This window comes from Sarcophilus harrisii, chromosome 4, assembly GCF_902635505.1.
Source record: "Sarcophilus harrisii chromosome 4, mSarHar1.11, whole genome shotgun sequence".
Lineage (NCBI taxonomy): Eukaryota > Metazoa > Chordata > Mammalia > Dasyuromorphia > Dasyuridae > Sarcophilus > Sarcophilus harrisii.
In genome coordinates this window covers 210,084,884-210,103,782 of record NC_045429.1, presented here as the reverse complement: position 1 = coordinate 210,103,782, position 18,899 = coordinate 210,084,884, and positions in this window count along the sequence as shown.

The window sequence follows — 18,899 nt, the reverse complement described above, 5'->3', positions numbered from 1 at the left end:
TAGGATTTAATACCAGGAAATGCAGGGTTTTCAATTATTAGAAACTTCAAATAATTGGGCCATGTTAATAACCAAATTAACCAAAACCATAGATTCCTTAAAGATGCAGAAAAAGCATTTGGATAAAACCAACATCCATTCCTATTTAAAAAACACTTGAGAGTTAGGAATTTAAATTGGACCTTTCCCAAAAAATCAGCACCATTTAAACCACAGTAAGCATCAATATAATGGGACAAATCCAAAATCTTCCCAAAAGATTGGAGGAAACAAGGCGCCCACTATCACCTATTATTTAATATTGTATTAGAAAACGCTAGTTAGCAATGAGTAGAAAGAGTTAAAGGAAATAAGAATAGGCAATGAGGAAGCCAAATTATCACTCTTTGCTTTGGGAACAAGATGGTATACTTAGAGAACCCCAAGATTCTTGCAAAAAGAAGAAATAACCCAACTTTAGCAAAGTTGTTGGTTTAAATAAACCCCATAAGTCACTTCTTTTATATCATCAATAAAAATCCAACAGTCAGAGTTACAAAGAGAAATTCCATTTAAAGAATTACTGAAATAAAATATTTAGGAATCCATTCAATTAAAGGGAAAACCAGGAAACTTTATGGAGCAAAATTACAGGACCACTTTTCCCACAAATTAAGTCTGATCTAACCAATTGGAAAAAATATTAAATGCCTTGGATAGGGGAGCAAAAAATAAAGATGACAATATTACCTAAACTAATCAATTTTATCCAATCAGACCCCAAAAACCATTTTAATGAACCTAGAAAAAATAAAACAAAGTTCATATGGAAAAACAAAAGGTCAAGAATTTCATGGGAATTAATGAAAAAATAAATGGATGGTGGCTTTAGCTGTACCCCAGATCTAAAAATTATTATTATAGACAGCAGTTACCAAAACTATTTGGTATTGGCTAAGGAAAGATTTTAGTTGATCAGTGGAATAGAGTAGGTTCAAGGGATAAAACAGTCACCAAATATACAACCCAGTCTTTTGACAAACCCAAAGATCCCAGCTTTTGGGATAAGAATTACTGTTTGATAAAAATTGGTTGGGAAAATTGGAAAACTAATATGGCAGAAAACCAGGCATTGATCCATACTTAACGCCGTACACCAAGATAAGGTCAAAATGGGTTCGACCTAGGATAAAAGAATGAAATCATTAATAAATTAGAGGAACATAGGATAGTTTACATCCCAGACCTGTGGAAGGGGAATTCTTTATGACCAAAGCAGAACTAGAATATTACCGACCACAAAATAGAAATTTTGATTATACCAAACTGAAAAGTTTTTGTACAAACAAACTAATGCAGACAAGATTAGAAGGGAAGCAATAAACTGGGAAAATATTTTTACAGTCAAAGGTTCTGATAAAGGCCCTATTTCCAAAATATATAGAGAATTAACTCTAATTTAAAAAATCAAACCATTCTCCAATTGAAAAATGGTCAAAGGATATGAACAGACAATTTCAGATGAAGAAATTGAAACTATTTCTATATGAAAAGATGCTCCAAGTCATTATTAATCAGAGAAACAAATTTAAGAAACCTTTAAGATACCACTACACACCTGGTTGGATTCAAATGACAGGGAAAAAATAATGATTGTTGGGGATGGGAAAATTGGGACATTGATTCATTTGGTTGGTGGAGTTGGTGAACGAATCCAACCATTTTGGAGAGTTTAACATGTCAAAAGTTATCAAACTTGAAACCCTTTGATCCAGGGTGTTACTACTGGGATTATATCCCAAAGAGATTATAAAGAAGGGAAAGGGACCCGTATGTGCACGAATGTTTGGGCAGCCCTTTTTGTAGTGGTTGAAACTGAAACTGAATGGATGTCCATCAGTTGGAGAATGGCTGAATAAATTGTGGTATATGAAAAATTATGGAATATTACTGTTTTAAAGAAATGACCAACAGGATGATTTCAGAAAGGCCTGGGAGACACACGAACCGATGCTGGAGTGAAATGAGAGACCGGAGATCATTATACCAAAACAAATAGATGATGACCAGTTCTGATGGATCAGGCCATCCCTCAGCAACAAGATCAACCAAATCTTTAATGGGAGAAGGAATTTGAACCAGCTATACCCAGAAAAAGAACTTGGGGATGACTAAAACCATTACATTGAATTTCAATCCCCATATTTATGCACCCGCATTTTTTGATTTCCTTCACAAAGCTTAATTGTTAATAATTAGAGTCTGATTTTTTTGAAAAGAAAATAATGTTTTGGTTTTATACTTTATTATGTATTCTAAGTTATATTTTTAATATTTAACATTCACTGGGTCATCCCCATTTAGGGAGGGGGGGGTAAGAGGGAAAAAACAAGAGGTTTGGCAAATTGTTAATGTTGTAAAGTTACCCATGTATATATCCCAAAAAACATTAAATTAAAAAACAAAAAGGAATTTTGAGTCCTTCATTCCCTATTTTTTCAAGTAGTTTATATTGTATTGGTTTTAATTGTTATTTAAATATTTGGTCAAATTAACATGCAAATGCATCTACCCCTGGGAATTTAATTGCTTGTTTGATTTCTTTTTTCTAAAATGGGACTATTTAAGCAATTTACTTTTTCCTCTGTTAATCTGGGAAATCTGCATTTTTATAGATATTCCTCCATTTTGCTTAGGTTATCAAATTTATTGGCATAAAATTGGGCAAAGTAAATCTCAATTATTGTTGTAATTTCCTCTTGATTAGTGAGAAGTTCTCCTTTTTCATTTTTAAGACAATTTGATTTTCCTCTTTCATTTTTCTAATCAAATTTATTAAAGTTTATATTATTGTTTTTCATAAAACAAACTCAGTTTTATTTATTTAATTCAATAGTTATTTTAGTTTCAATTTTATTAATCTTTTATTTTATTTTTAGAATTTCAAGTTTGATATTTGATTGGAGGATTTTAATTTGCTCTTTTTTCTCGCTTTTTTAATTGCAAGCTCAATTCATTGATTTCTCTTTCTCTATTTCATGCAAATAAGTCTCTAGAAATATAAAATTTCCCCTTATTACCACTTTGGTTGCATCCCATAAATTCTGGTATGTTGTCTAATTGTTGTCATTTTCTTAAATGAAATTATTAATTGTGTCTATGATTTCCACTTTCACCCATTCATTCTTTAGGATGATATTATTTACTTTCCAATTACTTTTTGGTTTATTTTCCTCTGGCCTTTTCTTGAATGTAATTTTTATTGAATTGTGATCTGGAAAAAATATATTTACTATTTCTGCCTTTCTGCATTTGATTTTGAGATCTTTATATTTTAATATATGGACATTTTTTGTATAGGTTCCCTGAACTACCAAGACAAGGTTCTGTCTCCATTCAATTTTCTCCAAAAAACTATTATACCTAACTTTTCTAGTATTCTTTTTACCTCTTTAACTTCTTACTTATTTATTTTGTGGTTTGATTTATCTAGATCTGAGAGAACAAAGTTGAGATTTCCCACTATTAGAGTTTACTCTTTTTTCTTGAAGCTCTCTAAACTCCTTTAGGAATTTAGATGTTACACCACTTGGTGCAAATATGTTTAATACTGATATTGCTTCATTATCTATGGTATCCTTTAGGAAGATATAGTTTCCTTCCTTATCTCTTTTAATTAGATCAATTTTTGCTTTTGCTTGATGTGAAGTCTAGAGGGCTACCCCTGCTTTTTTTTTTTTTAAACTTCACCTGAAGCATAATAGATTCTGCCCCAGCCTTTTTTTACTTTATTCTGTATGTATAACTCTGGTTTAAATGTGTTTCTTGTAAACAACATATTATAAGATTCTGGCTTTTAATCTAGTCCACTATCCACTTCCGCTTTATGGAAGAATTTTGCCCATTCACATTTATGGTTAAAACTACTAATTCTGTATTTCCTGTCATTTTATTATCCCCAGATTATACTTTTCCTTATCCTTTTCCCCTTTGTCTTCTCCCCAATATTTAACTTATGAGCAATACTTGCCTCAAGCATCCCTCCCCATTTAGAGTCCCTCCCCCTGTCTTATACCTTTCACCTACTATTTCTGTATTCAATTATATTCATCTTACCCCTTTCTTTTTCGCCTTTCCCCTTCTACTTTTCAATAAGGTGAAACAATTTTCTCTGTAAACCAAATATGCCTAACATTTTCTCTTTGAGCCAAATCTGATGAGAGTAAAATTCAAACAATATTCACCCCCATCCCTACATTCCCTCAAATACAATAGATTTCCTTTGCCTCTTTGTGAGATGTAATTTCCCTCTTTTTACCTACACTTTTCCCTTTTTCTGGTACAATCCCCTTTCCACCTCTCATTCCTTTTTTTTATATTTTAACAGTAAAATCAAATTATACATGCACTCTCTATGTACATCCACAATAGAAATGCAGTTCTCAAGAGTTCTTTTTACCTTTTTATGTCTCACTTGAGTCCTTTATTTGGAGGTCAAATTGCTTGTTTGTTTAGCTCTGGTCTTTTCATTAAAAAAAAAAGTGGAATTCACCTGTTTCATGGAATACCTGTCTTCTTCCCTGCTCATTTTAGTAAAGCAGTTCATCTTGGCTGCATTCCAAGTTCCTTTGTCTTTTGGAATATCAGATTCCAGGCCCTTCCATCCTTTAAGGTGGAAGCTGCTAGATGCTCAGTAATACTTATTGTGGCTCCTTGCTATTTAAATTATTTTTTTCTGGATGCTTGTAATATATTTTCTTTAGTCTGATGGTTCTGAAATTTAGCCATTATATTTCTTGGAGTTTTAATTTTGTGGTCTCATTCAGGAGGTGTTCAGTGAATTTTTTCAATGGCTATTTTACCTTCTGATTTTATGATATCAGGGCAGTTCTTTTTGATGATTTCCTGAAAAATAATGTCTAGGCTCTTTTGTTCATCATGGTTTTCATAGAGTCCAATAATCTTTAGTTAGTCTCTCTTAGATCTATTTTCCAGGTAAGTTGTTTCCCAAGTAGGTATTTTACATTTTTTTTTCATTTTTTTGGTTTTGCCTGATTAATTCTTGATGTCTCATTGAGTCATTCATTTCCATTTGTTCAGTTCTAATTTTTAGTGTATTATTTACTTTTTTAACTTATTTTTTGTATTTGTCCAATTGAGTTTTTAAATGAGCTGTTTTGTTCTTTGGAATTTTTTTTTCCATTTCACAAATTTTGTTTTTTAAGAAGTTAATTTTTTTTCCATTTCACAAATTCTGTTTTTTCGGGGGAGTGATTTACCTTCCCAGTTCACAAATTCTGTTTTCCTGGAGTGATTAACCTTTTCTATTTCACAAATACTGTTTTTCAGGGAATTGTTTTATTTTTCTATTTTTTTCAAATCTATCTTTTAGTGAGTTGTACATCTTTTCCAAACCAACTTGCAAGGTGCTATTTTTTCCTTTCCCCATTTTCCTTCTAGCTCTCTTTTGATATCCTTTTTAAATTTCTTCTGGGGCAGTCTCATGTGATAGGGACTAGTTTATACCACCTTTTGTGGCTTCATGTGGAGACAATCTGCTTTTAGTTTCCTCAGGGTTTGAAATCTGTTCTTCTCTTTCACCATAAAAGCTATCTATGGTCAGAGTTCTCTTTGTCTTTTTACTCTTTTTTTTGTTAGGATCTGCTTTTAGGGAAAATGAGGTTTTCCAAGCCTCTTTTACAAGCAGCAGCAAAGCAACTGTGGCTGCACTGAGTCCCTGATGATTCACTCCCAGTGCTGGTTAGTGTTATCAGCTATGAGACTCCAAGTTCACTATTTACCTTTTGTGTTTATGTTGGTTGTATTATAACTTCTCTGCTTATCTACTGTCTTGCAACTAGGGCAGAGTGGCCAACACTGGTGTAGATTCCTCCTCGTATATTCCCTGCAGCACAGAGTCTGCATGTGCTGGCCTCCATGTTCTGCCTGCCTGCCTAAATACCTGACCAACTCCTCCTGTGCCCAACTGAAACAAGGTTTTGTTTTCTGGCAATCTTCAAAATTATCTTCTGATAGTAATTTGCTGTACTCTCAATATTCTTGGATTCTACCAGTACAGAACTAATTCAGAGGTTGACTTTGCTAATGAATTGAGGGCCATTGAAGAAGATCAGAAAGAAACATGCGTTCTCTCCACCATCTTGGCTCTGATCCTGCCAATTCTATTTTTAAGGTATTGTTTTCTCTTTTTTTCCATTTCACCAAATTATTTTTAATAAGTTGTTTTCTAAGTCAGCTTCAATACTTTCTTTCCAAATTGTTGGTTCCCCCCCAAGACTTTCCTAATTCCTCTGCTTAGCTCTGTACTTTTATATATTTTTAATCTCTTTTTTTAAGATCCTTTTGAGCTCTTCCAAGAGAGCCTGTTGAATTGGAGACCAGTATTTGCCCCTTTAAGGCTTTAATGGCATTTTACCATTTTTATCTTCTTCTAGGTTTGCATTCTGAGCTTCCCTGTCTCCAATGTATCTCTAGAGTCAGACTGCTTTTTTGCTTTTTTGCTCCTTTTAAAAAGTTGAGGTCTGGAAGGCACAGGGAAGATTTCCCAAGCTTCTTTTTCAGGGATCTAGGGATCTCTCACTGAATGTGCTGGGTTAGCCAGATCAACTATTATCTATTATGCTTGGGTTTAGGTCTCTTAATTTGCTTTCTGTGTTTGTTTGTTTGTTTGTTTTTATTTAATAGCCTTTTATTTAAAGGTTATATGAATGAGTAACTTTACAGCATTAACAATTGCCAAACCTCTTGTTCCAATTTTTCACCTCTTACCCCTCACCCCCGCCCCCAGATGGCAGGATGACCAGTAGATGTTAAATATATTAAAATATAAATTAGATACACAATAAGTATACATGACCAAACTGTTATTTTGCTGTACAAAAAGAATCAGACTCTGACATATTATACAATTAGCTTGTGAAGGAAATCAAAAATGCAGGTGGGCATAAATATAGGGATTGGGAATTCAATGTAATGGTTTTTAGTCATCACCCAGAGTTCTTTCTCTGGGCATAGCTGGTTCAGTTCATTACTGCTCCATTGGAAATGATTTGGTTGATCTCATTGCTGAGGAGGTCCAGATCCATCAGAACTGGTCATGATATAGTATTGTTGTTGAAGTATATAATGATCTCCTGGTCCTGCTCATTTCTCTCAGCATCAGTTCGTGTAAGTCTCTCCAGGCCTTTCTGAAATCATCCTGTTGGTCATTTCTTACAGAACAATAATATTCCATGATATTTATATACCACAATTTATTCAGCCATCTTTGGGATATAAGTCCAGTAGTAACACTGCTGGATCAAAGGGTATGCACAGTTTGATAACTTTTTGAGCATAGTTCCAAATTGCTTTGCAGAATGGTTGGATTCATTCACAACTCCACCAACAATGCATCAATGTCCCAGTTTTCGACATCCCCTCCAACACTCATCATTATTTTTCCTGTCATCTTAGCCAATCTGACAGGTGTGTAGTGGTATCTTAGAGTTGTCTTAATTTGCATTTCTCTGATTAATAATGACTTGGAGCATCTTTTCATATGACTAGAAATAGTTTCAATTTCTTCATGTGAGAATTGTCTGTTCATATCCTTGGACCATTTTTCAATTGGAGAATGGCTTGATTTTTTATAAATTAGAGTTAATTCTCTATATATTTTGGAAATGAGGCCTTTATCAGAAACTTTGACTGTAAAAATATTTTCCCAGTTTATTGCTTCTCTTCTAATCTTTTCTGCATTAATTTTGTTTGTACAAAAATTTTCAGTTTGGTATAGTCGAAATTTTCTATTTTGTGATCAGTAATGATCTCTAGGTCTTCTTTGGTCATAAAGTCCTTCCCCTTCCACAGGTCTGAGAGGTAAACTATCCTATGTTCCTCTAATTTATTAATAATTTCATTCTTTATGCCTAAGGCATGAACCCATTTTGACGTTATCTTGGTGTTCTTTGTCTTTTCCAATTCACAAATCCTACTTTCTAGTGAATTCTTTATTTTTTCCAATTCACAATTCTTACTTTCCTGAGATTTTTTACTTTTCCAATTCACAAATTTTGTTTCCCTGCACTTCCTGAGGAATTTTTTATCTTTTCAATTCATATTTCAGGAAGTTGTTTGCTCTCTTGTAAGGCTTCTCTTTCCTTTCCCCATTTATCTTCTAACTCTCTTTTGAGACTTTTAATGGTCTCTTCTATGAGAGCATCATGTAAAAGGGGACAGGTATTGTCTGGTGTGTGTTTGCTATTAGTCTCTTCAGGTTTGCTGACCTGCTCTTTTTCTGTATAGAAGCTGTCAATCGTTCTTTTCATCTTTTTATTCATGTTTTAAAGCCTTTAGGGTATGTCTCCTAGGCAAGGGGGTTACCAGCTTCCTCTGCAGAATAGGAGAGATGTAAACCGGTTTCCTGCTCTGAGGTATGGGAGTGCTTTGAGTGAGAGTTTTTCCTTCCCCCAACAGGAGGTAGATTCAGCACTGGCTGAGCTATCAAAGTGCCCAGTTGGGCTGTGTGGGTTAGCGATTGTCCTAGGCTAGAGACTAAGTGGTGAAAGTGTCACTGCCCCAGGCCAGAGCCTCTTGTGGGACTGTGAGTATTAGCAGCTGACCACAGACTTCCGATTCTACCGGCACTCTGACCCGCAACTCTGCCCTAACGTCTCTGCCTGATGCAAATCAGCCCTGCACAAGCTCTATGGCCCCAAGCCGAGCCCCCCACTTTCCAGATTAAAGGGTAGCCTGGGCTGTGCCCTCCTGCTGCACAGGTTCGCAATTGCCCCAAGGAAAAGCCCTGTACTGCTGGTTGGGGCTGGGAGCTTGTGCTGAGATCTGTGGTTTCACTTTAGGTTTGAGACTCTCCTCGGAACCTAATTTCTCTCCCAGTCTAAGCTGATCTCCCCCCTGGACCCGGAACCAACTTTTTTTTGGCAAGACTGCAGATTTTCTTCGGCTGGTGAGTTGTTATACTTATTATCTTTATGAATTGTAGCAGTCAAGACTATTTTTGAGGCTTGATATAATATTGATAAAGAGGGTAAGAGAAGAGCTTAGAAAGTCGTTTGCCTTCTCCGCCATCTTGGCTCTGCCCCTGCTTTCTGTGTTTGTTTAGAGGTCTCAAAGCTGGCTTGCTGATGAACTGGTCTTCTGAACCAGTTCAGAGTAGCTAAACCTGCTTTATTTTGACTAATAGCCTCCCACTAGATTTTCTGTGCAGCCCGTGTCCACCCTTAAACCAAGTTATGCTCCCCTTTGTCCAACTGAGACAGACCTTTCCTGATGTCCTTCCAAGATATGTTAAGCTAAAAAATTATTATACTCTGGATATTTGTGGGTTCTATCACTCCAAAATCCATTATGATGCTTGATCTGGTATTGATTCTGAGGGAATCTCAGGTGAGATCAGGCAATGTCCTGTCTACTCTCCACCATTTTGGCTTCTCCTCCTCAGAGTCAATATTATTAAGGAACTTACATTGTCCAAACACAGGTAATACCTACTTAGAAAGGGAAGGACCTCAAGTAATACTTTTTTATTTCAATAAACATTCATTAAGTCCTTACTAAATGCAACTGTCTGTTTGACATTCTGCTAGAATGCACCTCTCTAATAGATTATTTATGTGTGATTGGGAAATAACTGGCCATAGGATTTGTATGGGAATAATTTGGTGGAGGCGGGCGAGAATGTAGTTTGACATTTCAAAACTTACCAAGAGAAGAGTGCTTTTGTTTAGTAAATTTAAAAACAATAGTTTTGATAGGGTTTTCACTTGGTATGCAGCTAACAACAACTTACCATGTCAAACTGAGCATTTTCTTCCAGGGAAGGAGATGGACATTCAATGAAATAGGTGAATTCCATCTATTTCTGATGAAAAAACAGGAAGTAAACAAAAAGTTTGATCTCCAAATATAGGACGCAAAAGAAAAATAAAAATGTAAAAAGAAATCTTGGGAACTATATTTATGTTATGAGTATTCATAAAGAATACATGTATAATTTAGTATTACTGTTATAATATAAAAAAGAATCTAGACGTGGAAAGGAAATTGTACTAGAAAAAGGGAAAGGTGGAGGTACTACATCTCATGAAGAGGCAAAGGAAAACTATAGTGTGAATCTTACTCATCAGAATTGGCTCAAAGAGAAAATATTAGACATATTTTATATACAGAGAAACTTCTCCCACCTCATTGAAAAGTGGGAGAGGAAAAGCAAAAAGGGAAAGAGTAGGCTAAATGGAAGGGAATAAGAAATTATAAGAGAAAGGTTTTTAATAAGGGGAGGGACACTTGAGGGGGGAGGGATCCTAAAGAGGGAGGTCTGTGTAGGCAAATGGTGCTCACAAGTTTAATACTAGGGAAGGGGATAAGGAGGAAAGGAAAGGGAAAAGCATAATCTGGGGTTAACAAGATGGCAGGAAACACAGAACTAGTGATTTTAACCATAAATGTGAATGAGGTAAACACCTCTATAAAGCAGAGATGGATAGTAGACTGAATTAAAAGTCAGAATCTTACAATATATTGGTTACAGGAAACACACTTGAAGCAGGGCAACACATACAGAGTAAAGATAAAAGGTTGGAGCAGAATCTATTGTGCTTCAAGTGCAGTCAAAAAAGCAGGGTTGGTCATCCAGATCTCAAATCAAGCAAAAGCAAAAATCGATCTAATTAAATGAGATAAAGAAGGGAACTATATCTTGCATATGGGTAGCATAGGAAATAAAGCAATATTAATATTAAACATACATGTACCAAGTGGTGTAGCATCTAAATTCCTAAAGGTGAAGTTAAGAAAAAATAGACAGCAAAATTAGAAGAACAAAGGATAGTTTACCTCTCAGACTTGTGGAGGAAGAAGGAATTTCTGATCAAAGAAGAACTAAAAATCATTATTGATCACAAAATAGAAAATTTGGATTATATAAAATTAAAAAGTTTTTGTACAAACAAAACTAATGCAGACAATATTTTAAGGGAAGCAGTAAACTAGGAAAACATTTTTTTACAGTTAAAGTTTCTGATAAAGACTTCATTTCAAAAATATAGAGAGAATTGACTCTAATTTATAAGAAATCAAACCATTCTCTAATTTATATATTTATAAATGGTCAAAGGATATGAATAGATAATTTTCAGATGATGAAATTGAAACTCTTTCTACTCATATGAAAAGGTGTTCCAAATCATTATTGATCAGAGAAATGTAAATTAAGACAGCTCTGAGATACCACTACACACCTCTCAGATTGGCTGATGATAGGAAAAGATAATGATGAATGCTTGAGGGGATGAAGGAAAACTGGATCATTGATGCATTGTTGGTGGAGTTGTGAATGTATACAACCATTCTGGAGAGCAATTTGGAATTATACTCAAAAAGTTATCAAACTGTGCATACCCTTTGGTCCAGAAGTGCTACTAGTGGGCTTATATCCCAAAGAGATACTAAAGAAGGGAAAGGGACCTGTACGTGCCAAAATGTTTGTGGCAGCCCTGTTTGTAACGGCTAGAAACTGGAAAATGAATGGATGCCCCTCAATTGGAGAATGGTTGGGTAAATTGTGGTATATGAATGTTATGGAATATTATTGTTCTATAAGAAATGACCAGCAAGATGAATACAGAGAGGCTTGGAGAGACTTTCATGAACTGATGGTAAGTGAAATGAGCAGAACAGGGATATCATGAGGCACTTCAACAATACTATATGAAGATCAATTCTGATGGAAATGGCTATCTTTGGTAATGAGAGGGTGGAATTCAATTCCAATTGATTAGTGATGAACAGAACCAGCTACACCCAGCAAAAGAACACTGGGAAATGAGTGTAGACCACAACATAGCATTTATTCTCTTTCTGTTGTTGTTTCCTTGCATTTTTTTGTTTTTCTTCCCTGGTTATTTTTTCATCTTTCTAAATTGGATTTTTCTTGTGCCACAAGAGAACTGTATAAATATTTACACATATATTGTATTTAAGATATACTTTAAAATGTGTATTATGTCTGGGACTGCTTGCCATCTAGGGGAGGGAGTGGAGCGAAGGAGGGGAAAAGTTGGAACAAATGGATTATTTGCAAGGGTCAATGTTGAAAAATTACACATGCACATGTTATGTCAATAAAAAGCAATGATAATAATAATGATAAAACAATAAAACCCCTTCTTGAAGAAATTAAAATCATTTCTAGGCATATCAAAATTGCTCTAAGTCACTATTGATGAGAGAATCACAGATTAAAACAGTTCTCAGATTTCAATACACACCCCTCAGATTTGTTAAGGTGACAGCAAAAGTTAATGATGAATTTTGGAGGGGATGTAGGAAAATCGGGACACTAATAAATTGTTGATGAAGTTGTAAACTGATTCAACCATTGTGGACAGCAATATGGGACAATGCTCAAAGGTCTATCAAACTCTGCATACCCTTCAGTTCAGCAGTGTCTTTACATGGCTTATATTCCAAAAAGATAATAAAGAAGGGGAAATGATCCACATGTGCAGAAATGCTTTTAGCTGTCCTATTTGTTGTGGTACAGAACTAGAATCTGAGTGGATGCCCATCAATTGGAGAGTGCTGTATAAGTTATGATGTATGACTGTCATTAAATATTATTTTTCCATAAGAAAAGATCAACAGGATCTTTTAAGAATGGCCTGGAGACACTTGCATGAACTGATGCTAAGTGAAGTGAATAAAACTAAGAAAACATATAAAACAACAAGATTATGTCATGATCAGTTCTGATGGACATGGTTCTTTTCATTAGTTTCAATGGTCTTATGAAGAGAGCCATCAACACCCAGAGAGAGGACTGTGGGGACTGAGTGTGGATGTCAACATAGTTTTTTTCACTTCTGCTGTTGTTGTTTGCTAGTATTATGTTTTCTTTTTCATTGTTTTCCTTTTTTGTTCTGACTTTTTTGTGCAATAAAGTGTGTAAATATGTGTGTGTGTGTGTGTGTGTGTGTGTAAGAATTGCACATGTTTAACATATATTAGATTACTTTCCATAGAGGGGAAGAGGTGGGGGAAAGAGAGGGAGAAAAAGATTCTCATGTATCCACTGTCTATCCTCCTATTTACTTCTCAAATGCTTCCACGCTGATTATTGTTGCAGCCATTCCACTGAATAGGATTTTTCTAAGTCATTAATAATTCTTTTTATAGCTAAAACCAATATCATATATCTGATCCTCATCCTTCTTTATTTTTCCATAATATTTGATATTATTGACTATATTCCAGTTCTCTATACTATTTCCCATTTCCTCATTTATTCTGTTCTGTTTGACCCTTCATTTTCAGTCTCTTTTGTATAATGTTCATCTATGTGCCATTTTCATGTATAAATGTACCCCTTGATCCTTGTCTTAAAAAAAAACCTCTATGAAGCATAATAATGATTTCCCCTGCTCTTCTGACTTCAATTACCATCTCTATCCAAATATTTCCCCAATATACTTAATATTTATACAGTACTTTGAGGTTGGTAAAGTACTTCACTAATATCCCTGTTTTCTTTCTCAAATTTGCTATTTTACATGCCATTTTTTTATTTTTTTCAATCTTCACTTTACTTTTAAATAGTGATATATATAATTCCTTTTTATTTTTAACACTTTTGTATTTTGAATTCCAAATTCACTCCCTTTATCTTGTCTCCCTCTCACCCTTTGAGAAGCCATACAAATGATATCCATTATACAATGCAAGTTGTATGAAAGATATTTCCAGATTGGCCATGTTGAAAAAAGAAATTAGAGAAATAAAGTAAAATTAATATGCTTCAATTGTCACTTAGAGTTTATCAGTTCTTTCTCTGGGTCTTTTGGAATTTTCTAGGATAATTGTATTGATCAGAGTTACCAGCTCTTTAACAGATGATCATCAGCACCATATTGATATTACTGTATTCAATAGTCTCCCAGTTCTTCTCACTTCACTTTGTATCTGTTATTATGTCTTCCGAGGTTTTTCTAAAACTATTCCCCTCATCATTTCTTATAGCACAAATATCATTGCATCACAATCATAAATCACAGCTTGTGCAGCCATTCCGCAATTGATGAGCATCCTCTCAATTTTCAATTCTTTGCTTCCACCTAAAAGTTGCTACAAATATTTTATGTATACATAGCTCCTTTTCATTTTCCTTTGATCTGTTTGTTATATGGACAAATATACATATTTTTCCTGAAGTTAAGTATCTAATTAACAAATGATAGCATCTCCACACATGGAGTGCTTATGAATATAAAAACTGCAGTTAATCTTCAAGGACTATATGAATTTAAATGAGAAACAAAAGACAGTATAATTTTTATGATTATGGGACTAAATGCAGAAAAGCAAATATTTACCACTTTCTAATAACTTTGTGAGATATCATCATTATTGTTTTTGTTTATATCTGACTCTTCATGACTTCATTTGGGGTTTCCTTGACAAAAATACTATAGTAGTTTCCCATTTCCTTCTCCAGCTCATTTTACAGATGAAGAAACTGTGGCAAACAGTGTTAAGTGATGGCAATTATTATTATTTAAATCAGTAGTAAGAACAAGCAAAGCTAGGGTCTATCTAGCATCAAATAGTTACTTAATATTTGAGATTTGATTTGAACTCAGGTCTTTCTGACCACAGGCCCAGTGATCAATCCACTGTGTCACTTGCTGCCTCAAATCTACTTAGTTCTCATCTCTCTTCTGAACTACAATTCTATATAACTAATATTTTGTTTGATGTTTCCCCCTAGATTTCCCACGTGAATATCAAATTCAGTATGTACAAAATAAATCTAATTACATATCCCCTAACTTCCTTATTTGTGGTGAGGGCATCCCAGTCAAATATTCGTTTCAATTTACAATTTACACGCTAACTTTGACTCTTTCAATTATCATCTATATATTCAATTAGTTGGCAATTTTTAATAATTATTTCTCCTTAGTATCTTCTACATCTTTCTTTTTTATCTCCAATTATATTATAAACACTCTAAAAGTTCTAACTTCCAACATGGTTCATTGGAAAATACTACTTATTCAAATCTCAGCTACTAGATTCTGGTCTCTTAAATAAATATCTTTGCATAGTTATTTATTGAATTGATATTTCTAAAGCATATTTATAATCATGTCAATATTCTATTTAAACCTCTTCAGGGTTCCCCATTATATTTAGATTATATGACAACTTTTGCTTTCATCAAAAGGCATTTTCAATCTGGCTGCTACTAAGCTGGTAAGGAGCAGTTTGAGAGAAATAGAGAGAACATGAAGAACAGTCAAGTCAATAATTCAACAAGTATTTATAATATTCCTACAATGCTTCAAAAAATTTGCTGAGCAGAGGGAATTCTAAGGAGAGAGAGAAAGAGAAAGAGAGAGAGAGAGAGAAAGAGAGAGAGAGAGAGAGAGATGGAAAGACAAACAGAGAAGGAAGGGAGAGAATTTAGGATTTTGTTTTCAAGGAGCAAAATCTAACAAAAGAGAAAACATACATACATCTATATGCATATTTGTTATATTAAGGAGATTATCTTCTTGGAAGAGTAATAAGATGTGGTAGAATTAGGAGAGACTACTTGGAAAAGGTAGGAATTTATCTGGGATCTGAGGAAAGCCAGGAAATCTAAGATGTGATGACATGAAGAGTTCACCTCAAGAAGAAAAGGTAGTGAAAATGCTTGGAGTTTAGATGAAAGTGTCATATTGAGGAACAAGAAAGAGAAGATTACTCCATCACAAACTAAAATCTAAATAGAATTTTATACTTAATTCTTGAAGAAATGAAATTTATTGAATAGGACTGATAAGATTATATATATGTTTTAAGATCAATTTGATAATTGAATGGAGAATATACAATAGTGAAGAGAGATTTGAAGGTTACCAAAAGGAGGACTTAGCAATATAAATGTCTGCATCAAACTGGTGGCAATATCAGAGAAAAGAAAAAGATATCTAACACTCATATTACTAAAGTAAAATTCATATGACTCAGAAACTGATTGAATATGGGGAGTGAGATTCAACTAGATTTAGGACATGGCAGTGTTGTTACTAGGATAATAGTGTCAAGAGGAAAAACATGACAGTAATAGGAATACAAGCAGAAATAAGATAGGAAATGTCAGTGGGAGCAAAGTATGAAGGGCTTAAAATAATACAAGCAGGATCAATTGAAGATTTTGAAATATGAGGTTGATATGGCAAAATCTGGGTTTTAAGAATATAAAAAATATGCTTTCTACTGTCATCTTTAAGAATGAAGACACAGAAGAGAATAAGGAACAGTTTAGCTAAATAGTGAAGTTTAGCTAAAACATTGATTTCATGAAGACAAATAGTTTGAAATAAAACTAAAATGGTAGGTTGGCAACAAATTACATAGAACCTTGAATGACATGTTAAAACATTTTTTATAGGCAACAAAAACACTGCATTGATGTTTATTTCATGATGTAAGGATGCAAAGGATTCTTCACATTAAATTCTCTTCTATACTACAACTTCTGCTGTGCTTCCATCTTCACTTAATGATGACAGAGAAAACCAATAGGAAACATAACCAATCTTATGCTTCTCTATGTGAATTTCAATGTGTAGTTCACAAATCCTTGAAATAAACCCTCTGGAAAATAAGGAATTTTGACATGATGACCTTTAGGGTTTCTTTAAGCTTATCCTGTCTCCTCTCCAACATATAGTTCTGAGATAAAAAGCATAAAGTCAAGGGAGAAGGTTATCATCCATGGAATCAGAGAAAGCTTCATGGAAGAGAGCATTTCAGTTGAGTTCTGAAGGAGGGATAGACATTCCATAGATAAGAAGCAGAAGAAAAAGTGTTGATGTCACAGTACATTGCATACTATTATCCAGTTTGACTGAATTATAAAATATGTATAGGAAACCAAGGTAAATTAGTAGAGGGGAAATGGTGCAAAATTTTGAAAGCGTTTAATGTCAGATTACTGAATATTTCTAAATAACAGTGGATCAAAATTGTACACAAGCATGAGGAGGATAATTCTGACAGTTGTAAGGATGGATTGGGAATAGGGAAAGAGAAAAGAGAATAGAGGTAGAAAGACCTGTGTAGAAATTATTGTACTATTTTCAATAGATGGTTATGAGGATCTATATTACCATGGTGACACTGGGAAAAGAGACAAATATTGTTGTCATAAATTAAAGAGAAAAAAAATAGTAGATACATGAGAGACCAGGTATTAGTTTGCACTTTTTCAAGACATCCTGTGATATTTTATTTTAGAATTATCATTTACACTTTTATAATTATTTGTATTAGTATCATATACCCACAACTAGATTTTAATTTCTATGGAGAGAGATATTGGAAAAAAGATTGTGTTTTATTTAAATAAAATGGTTTCTTCAGAGTTTTCAAAGTTCTTTGGCATATACATTGTTGTTCATTTTATTCAGTCATATCTGAGTCTTCAAAACCCCATGGACCATATTGTCCATGGGGCTTTCTTGGCAAAGAAACTGAACTGTTTTGCCATTAAGACAAACAGATTAAATGAATATCTCACGGTCACATAATTAGTAAGTGTCTGAGACCAGGTTTGAGTTTAGGTCTTTCTGACTCTTGGTCTAATGCTCTATCTCTGAGGAACCTATCTCCCAATACTTCATACATACTAATTTTAATGCTTAATAATAAAAGTGAATTGTTATTGATTATGTCTGACACTTATGATGTGGGTATAGTGGTCTCATAATTAACATATGGTTATCAAGCAAGTCTCTGGAAAATAACTCAGCATCTTACTGAATGCCAGTTTTCTTTTCCCCAAAAGCTACTTGCAGCAGAAACATAGGCCAGTAACCTATGAGTAGCCCATATAGGGACAAAGATGATACATTTGAGATGGAAGCCCTTGGAAACCATCAGAAGAAAAGGAATATGAAAGTAAACATGAAAAACAAACGAAGAAACAAAAAATACTGAAATTACCAAGAGTCTCAAGAAGAAAAATCAAAGACTGAATATAAGCAGATATGTCAATAGGGAAAACATTAACAACAGAAGTAAAAGTGATTTTCAGATCTAGTGAAAGAATTTCAGAATTCGAGAATCAACACTGCAAAATTTGAAAACAACTGGGGGTCATTGCCCTAAAGGGAGTGGAAAGATACAGCTCTAGTGAATGGATTTTGAAATACATGAGAAAAAGGAGGTAACCAAAGTGAGCATATAGATTATTAATTGGTTGAATAATCAGGAATGATATATGTGGTATTTCTGCCATTGGGCAAGTTTCTCTCAGGTACCTATAGGAATTATCATTTTTCTGTGAATAAAGGATGATGTAAAAAAGGGGATCAGTTGCTCAAGGCAAGTTCTACAAGGTAATACAACAAATCACCTAGAGGGCAGATCCCAGAATAGATAGCTAAGCAGTTTTAATTCTATAAAGAATGCAGAGAACACAGAGAGAATAGATAAATTATAGAGACCATGAAATAGAGATTGGGGTGTAGAGTACAAAGAAAGATAAAGTAAAGAAAGTGAAAGAAATTCTCTACTTTCTGAAAAGGGGTATAAACTGAAATTAAAATAATAATAATAATAGAACCAACTGAAGAGGAGAAGAGCAAACAGCAATAATCAATGATCCAAAGGATGTGAAGAGATAGATATAATAACACATTGTTGGTGAAACTATTAAATGCTACAAACATTATGGACAATAATTTGTAGTTATCTAAATGAAGTGATTAAAATATTCATACACTTTGGACCAGAGATTCTATTATTGGGGTTATGCTTCAAGGAAGCCATCGAAGAAATGACTTCCTATGTACACAAAAATATGTATAGGTCACTTTTTTGACAGGGAAGGATCAGAAACAAAATAA